Source organism: Drosophila nasuta, chromosome 2L (assembly GCF_023558535.2).
Source record: "Drosophila nasuta strain 15112-1781.00 chromosome 2L, ASM2355853v1, whole genome shotgun sequence".
NCBI classification, from domain to species: Eukaryota; Metazoa; Arthropoda; class Insecta; order Diptera; family Drosophilidae; genus Drosophila; species Drosophila nasuta.
In genome coordinates, this window is record NC_083455.1 from 8,232,571 (window position 1) to 8,239,770 (window position 7,200).

Below are 7,200 nucleotides of genomic sequence, written 5' to 3' on the forward strand. Positions count from 1 at the left end.
CTATCTTGTTTTTAACCAGTTCTTAATGTAAGAAAGACTGAAATGCCAGCCAGTAAACTGAGCTAATTAGTTCATATTCAACCTTTACAGAATGGGGTTCGCTTTAATAGTATTCTCTTTAGTACTGACATGGGTGTTCAGTTACTTGAGGCACTGTTACACGTACTGGGAACAGAACGGAATACCTCAACTACGTCCTAACTTTCTATATGGACACTTCTTCAAATTAAACGCTATACATCTGAACGATTTGATACAAGAAACATACGATGCCTTTAAAGGCAAATATAAAGTGGCTGGCACTTATATCTTTACTCGACCTATTGCTATAGTCACAGATCTCGATCTGATCAAATCCATACTTATCAAGGACTTTAATAAATTTGAAAATCGTTCGGACCCGCCATTGCGTTCCAATATACAGCGAAATCCACTTCACGGAAATCTGTTCAATCTACACGGCGAGGAATGGCGAGCACTAAGAGCGAAACTTTCTCCCACTTTTACCAGTGGCAAAATAAAGTACATGTTCAACACAGTCACTGAAGTATCTCATCAGCTGGAAGAGACTTTTCACTCTGAAGTGGGACTTTCAAATGAGCGTGGTTCAATCTTGGAAGTGTATAACTTACTTGGTCGCTACACAGTCGATGTAATAGCCGGCTGTGCCTTTGGCATTCAATGCAATTCCCTTAAGGATCCTCAGGCCGAGTTTCGTGTTATGGCAAACATAATTTTTGCTGAAGCAAACCATAATATTCGATGGAGTCTTTTCAAATGCATTATGCAAAGCTATTATCAAAATTACCTCTTCGTACCCTTGGATCCGGACAAAGCGGATTCTTTGTGAATATCGTGCGACAAACTGTTGAGTTAAGAGAACGTGAGAATATTAAAAGAAATGACTTCATGGATATACTGATTGATCTGCGCAAGTCTGAACATAGTAAAGGGTTAACATTAGAGCAACTGGCAGCTCAAGTTTTTGTTTTCTTTATCGCTGGCTTTGAGACTAGTGCCAGCAGCATGAGCTACGCTCTCTTCGAACTGGCAAAGAACGAAGATATTCAGCACAAGTTGAGAACTGAAATTCAGCAAGTTCTTAAAAGACATGGAAAACTGACCTACGACGCTATGATGGAAATGACTTACTTGGATCAAGTTGTTAGTGGTGAGTACATGACCTTAGGATAAAAAACACAACCTATTTTATGTTTTGCAGTCTTATTTTTTTCAAGAGCTCTGAATTAAAAAAAAATTATACACCATGTTTTCTGCTATATAATCTCAGCAAAAATACTTTACGCTTTTATTTGTTTGTAAACAAAAGTTAAATTTGAAGAAATAAGAGAAATAACATATAATTTGAAATGCCTATTTTAACATATTTAAGCGTTCATACAATTATATCAAACTCGAATGTAGAGCAGACTATCTCAAACCATTTTAAGTCTCGATAAAACATGAATATAAAGAAAAGACCAGAATAAATAAAGCAGATATCCAAATAGAACTGATTCATATCTTACACTCGAAAACCCTTAGAAACTGAAATATGTGACACAATATTGACATAATGAATTTGACAATCACAAATAAAACCATAAACAAAAAACTCACAAACTTTGAGATTTCTCACATCTTATCGGATAAATATACATTTATATGAGCGTTTATCACATCTTATCGGATAACATTAAACTTTATATGCTTATCTTAAAACATAGAGCAATAAGTTTAATAGCACTTATTAGAAGCATTGAAACTTATGTATATTCGTTATCATATAATATTTTACAGAAACACTTCGAAAGCATCCAGCTGGCGTTTCGCTTATGCGAATTGCTTCCGATAACTACAAATTGCCCTCCTATGATGATAAAATTTCCAATGAAGAGATTGTTCTAGAACGTGGCACTAAAATACATATTCCTGTGTATGCTATACATAACGATCCCGAGATATATCCTGAACCCCAAAAGTTTAAGCCCGAACGCTTCTCACCTGAAGCTTGTCAGCAGCGTCATCCGATGGCGTTTCTAGGATTTGGAGATGGACCGCGAAACTGCATCGGATTAAGATTTGCACTAATGCAGGTTAAAGTGGGACTAATTACTTTACTGAACAGTTTTCAGTTCAGTCCGGCACCCGGTGAGCCAACAGAAGTGGAAATTGTTAGACGTGGCATCGTCCGACGGCCGCTGAACGGTGTCAGGCTACATGTGAAGCGATGCCAGACTTAACATAGGCTAAGATTACCAGTCGCGGCAAATGTAAATACAAATAAAATAAACAAAGTGAATTGAGAGGGTGACTGAGACTTGTTTTGCCGATCAGCAGTAAATTCAATCTTCAATCAAAACGACTCCATTTGGCGGTCGATTGAAAGACAAACCGAAGATTTATAGACGCCACAAAAGCAGCTGCTGAGCGAACAGCCTCAGTCCAGACGATGGGCAAACCGATACCTCGGATACCTCTGGATAGTAAATCACACAAATGACACACAAAATGGGTGGCGGAAATGGAGCCGGAGGGGGAAAATGAGCTTGTGAGTTGACCAAAAACCAGTGTTGCACCGCACTTGATGAACTGCCTGAAGAGACGGAGAGCAACGCATACAGGAAGAGAGTGAAAGAGAAAGAGAGAGAGCATGTGTGTGTGTTGCACACATTAATCCAAACATTTACAATATTTTGCTAATTAGCAGGATATGTGTGAATAATGAATGCACTTGATGTGACACATTGAACAAGAAGAGAGAGCTGAGAGAGTGGGGAAGGTGTTGTGAGGCATGTGGCATGCAACTGGCTGCTGCTGCTGCTGCATGGCATCTCTGGTAGGTGTCATATTAAATTTATGACTGCTTTCGGTTGCCTGCCAGCCCACAACCCACAAAGCTCACGATGTCCAGGCAACTCGGCATTTGCTGATTTTAGCGATTAGTTAAGGAAACAGGCAACGGGGAAAGCAAGTGATATGTATATAGAGAGAGAGAGAGAAGGAGAGCAAAGCTGAACGCTCGCACGAAGGTAGCGTTGATTGCCGAGCTAACGGTACTGTTTCACATTAGCAGCAAAGCTGAAATAATGTGCATGACATTAATCAATAGAGTGCCGAGCCAAGGCAAAATGCCTGTCGTCAGAAAATTCGCAGCACACGAGCTGATAGGATGACAGCCAGCAGATTTCATTCTATGAGAAAGTTTCGAACTTCCCAGTAATTTAGTAAGAAGTACAACATTCCTTATACAACTGAAATTATTATCTTCTTTACAAGAGAACTGCACAAAAATTGTGTATTTACAAATTTATAGACAAATACATATATTTATATTTAAAAATAATAATTCGCTCTGCTTTTCCAATATTATAAAATATCAACAAATAAATAAATAAATAATAACGATCGAGATCAACAATTACAAAAGAAATTATTTAATTAGGAAGAATAATATGATTTGATTTATTTAGGATTTGTAACAAAATCTGCATAATATTTAAGATTTTAAATTATTAATCACTTTAATAAAATATGCAGATATCGAATTTTCCAGAATTCTCATAAAACCATTTTCACTGTTTATAAAATAAAATAATTATTTGTACTTACAAATTGTCTGCAGATTTGGTACTCAAAAATATTTGTTTTAATTTTTATTTAGATAAATTTATAAATATAATATTAATATTATACTTGAAATATTTTTTTTTTCATTCATTGCCGCAATAATTGCCATAATTTATAACACAATGCACTGAAGAATTGTAATAAATATAATAAAGCACCAAAAATAAATTGAACATCGCGGCCAAGGCATCGCATTAATTTCACTGTGAAATGCAATATTAGGCAACACAGAATTAAAAGTAGTAGGAATGGTTCCATGTTATGAAAAAGCGAAGCGACGACTTTAAAGTGCGAAACGACGAAATCAACTGATCGAAGCTTATTCAATTGTCACTCGTCTTTGCTTAACACTCAATCGCTGAGTTACTTCGAATTTGATGAGCCAGCTTTATTAAGCTTGTTGCGGAGATATTCATATAAACAATTTCCGAAGAGAGCAATTTGCTTGACTCTTTATAATGAGTTAAAATACTACTCAATTGCTGAAATCAATTAGAGGCGCAATATAAATATTTCTTTAGAATTTACTGCGGTCTCAAAGACTTCACAATATAGTATTTAAAACTGCAAACACTATTTAACCCATTGAATGGTATTGGAAATATTTTTAAGATTTAGTATTTCATAGTTCAAAAGAATAAGAAAAATATATAAGTGCATGGACTTCAAATATTTACTAAAAATATAATACTTATGCTCAATCTTAAACTTACAAATAGTAATAATAAATTACATATAAATTGGGATAGTTTCATTTAATTTTTAATATAACAATCTATTTACTTTGCTTACTGTAGTATTATATAAACATATCTATATATATGTAGATAATTTCGTTAAGTTGGAGGTTCTGGGTTGAATACTTTCAACATTTCTCTACTTGATTGTTTCGTTCCATCATGACATTTCACTTCTGACACCATTTCATATAATTATCTTGTTTTATGCACTTTTAATTGCCAATTTCCCTTTTTTTACGACAACACAAAAAAAAACTGAAGGATGCGAGGGAAGAGCTAATGAGGCAAAGGTTGCGCCAATAACTCACCATAACTTTGTCTATTAAACGCGGCGCATCGTAAAAATGCAAAAAGCAAAATTTAGAAATAATTTATAGTAGTTCAGCAAGACAGACACACACACACACACACACATACTTGGTGGATTGGTGTTCTTAACTATGCTGAAACTTTGCATGTTCATTCACAATTACAAGGTGGCTTGATAGAGAGTGGAAAGACGAGTGAGAAGAGTTGGCAGGAGTTGCTGCAGCTGTCGTCGTCGCATCCAGCACACAAAACGCGGAAGCGAGTGAAAAGCAATTATCAGGTGTCAAAATTTATATTAGTCTCCCCGAAAACGGGACCAAAAACAACAACACCAACAACAACCAAAACAAAAAAGGAAGCAACACAAAAAGTTGCCAAGGAAGCGAAAGAAACTTGAAAACAAGTTACGACCCGTCGACGTCGAAGAGCCCAGCGAACAAAACCGAGTCAAAGCCCAAAGCCCAAAGCCCAAAACCAAGCCAAAACGAAAACCCAACTAACCCTTCATCTTCTGTCCTACGACTTTCAGCCAAAATGATTTGTGGCGCAAGTGCATTGGCACGCAATGCATAACTTGAAGCAGCAGCAACAGAACAAGAAGTAGAGTGTAAAGGAGGAGGAGGAGGCGGACTGTAATCCAGGCAACCAGGACAGGAGCGCACCTCGATGACGATGACGACGATGACGAGGGCTGCGACTGCGACGACGACGTCGCCGGACGCGGATATCCTTTTCAACGTTTTCGCTTCATAACAATAATTTTAACGCTGCAGACATTTTTTTCAATTTTGTATACCCTGTAATTCTGACAAAAAAGAAATTATGTTTTTCGATACTTCTAATATTATCAGACATTCATTATACTGTTCTTAATTAAGTCATTTATAATAATAATCTAGATCCTCCTGATATTTATTTCAATTTTCAACATCATACAACTTAAGGTCTCTCAAAACATTTACAATCTAAAATAATAACATATTAATTGATGGGTTATATCACATTTAAAAGTGTTTTTAAGAACGGAATCTGTTGGAATTTCAATTATGAACGCCCGTATTCTTTTTTTTGTGACTCGACTATCGCTTAAAAATAACTGAATTTATTGTGTGACCAGCTTATATTTTTTGTTTATACTTAATGTACTACATTTGCGTATTTTCAACCGAATATTCTGAGCCTACTATATTATCTTTATTTCATTGCTTTTTAAATAATGTTTAAATAGAAATTATTTGAAAATCACTTTCGGAACCAAATTTTAATGCCATTAAATGATAAACTTTTGAACTTTTCACATTATTATTATATGAAATATCGACTTACTCTTAAAACACTTTATTAGTGGATATCTGGTAGTCTAGCAGTCTTAATGAAATGTAATTTTTACCTTCTTTTATTTGTTGCTTTTGTCGTTTTTGTTTTTCTATTATTTATTGGCCGTGTGCGTGTGTTGTGCGAAAATGATAGGCTAACCATGGCATGAATGAAGGCGTTGGGAGTGATGGTGATTAGCCGCCCGCTGGAAATTGAGAACCTGAAGGAACTAAAACTGATATATGTGCGCAATTAAGTTGGCAAATGAGGCACTGCGGGCACTGCAGGGACCTGGCTGAAGGGATCCAGTGGGTAACTCCACATTTCTAGTGGTGCCTGACACAATCTGGCACCGTTATTGAAAAGCGCCTACCAAGTATGTGTGTAGCAGTTAGTGTGTAGGTTTGATTTTCTTTTGTGGACTGCATGAAATTAATTAAATTTACGATCCATCAATGGAAATATGAGAACATATTTTTTTAATAAATTTAGAATTATGATAGTTTTTATTTAAATTAACTTATAATTAGTTGTAAATATATAGAGCAGAAACTTGTAAAACAGTTGAGTAGTCTTCTGGGAAATTTTATAAATATATGTTGACATTGATTACGTTTGTATTCACAAAAACGTCATCCGTGTATATCTTTTGTCTCTCGTAACATTATAAGATTTTATTGTATTCTAATATTTTTACCGGCATTGAATTCGGAAGTTTGATTTAAGCGAACAACGTTAAACTAATTGCACGTAAGAGATACACAAATAAATTTATATTTTTATCATCCTTTAACCAAGTATACTGATTGTATGACTTTGTAAAAGCAAATAAATGTTGAAATTCTTATTGAATACAGTAATTATAGTAAAACAAAAAGAATTATAAAAATAGCTCGCATTATCAAATTAATGTAATAAATTAATAGCATGATTGCAAATCCAGTAACTTTGGTCACATACGCTTTAAATTAACTAATCTACATAAAACAATTGAGTTTATTAATCGTGTATGCAAGTTTTACTACCAGCAGCTGTGGCACCAGCCAATGCCATGACCAATGACAATCAATTTGTGCTTAACACGCACTCGCCAGTAAAAGCAACAACAATAGTAGCTTATATGAGCTCAACTCGGTTTACATGTCGGCACACATTGAACAAGAATTCATTCATAAATTCACAAACGCGACGCACCTAAAAGTAT

General features: G+C 35.3%; 1 pseudogene; it reads left to right on the forward strand.

Annotated features, from left to right (window-relative positions):
- The first annotated feature begins 75 nt into the window (after positions 1–75).
- On the forward strand, positions 76–3,247 carry LOC132798404 (probable cytochrome P450 6a14; annotated as a pseudogene).
- The last annotated feature ends 3,953 nt before the right edge of the window (positions 3,248–7,200 follow it).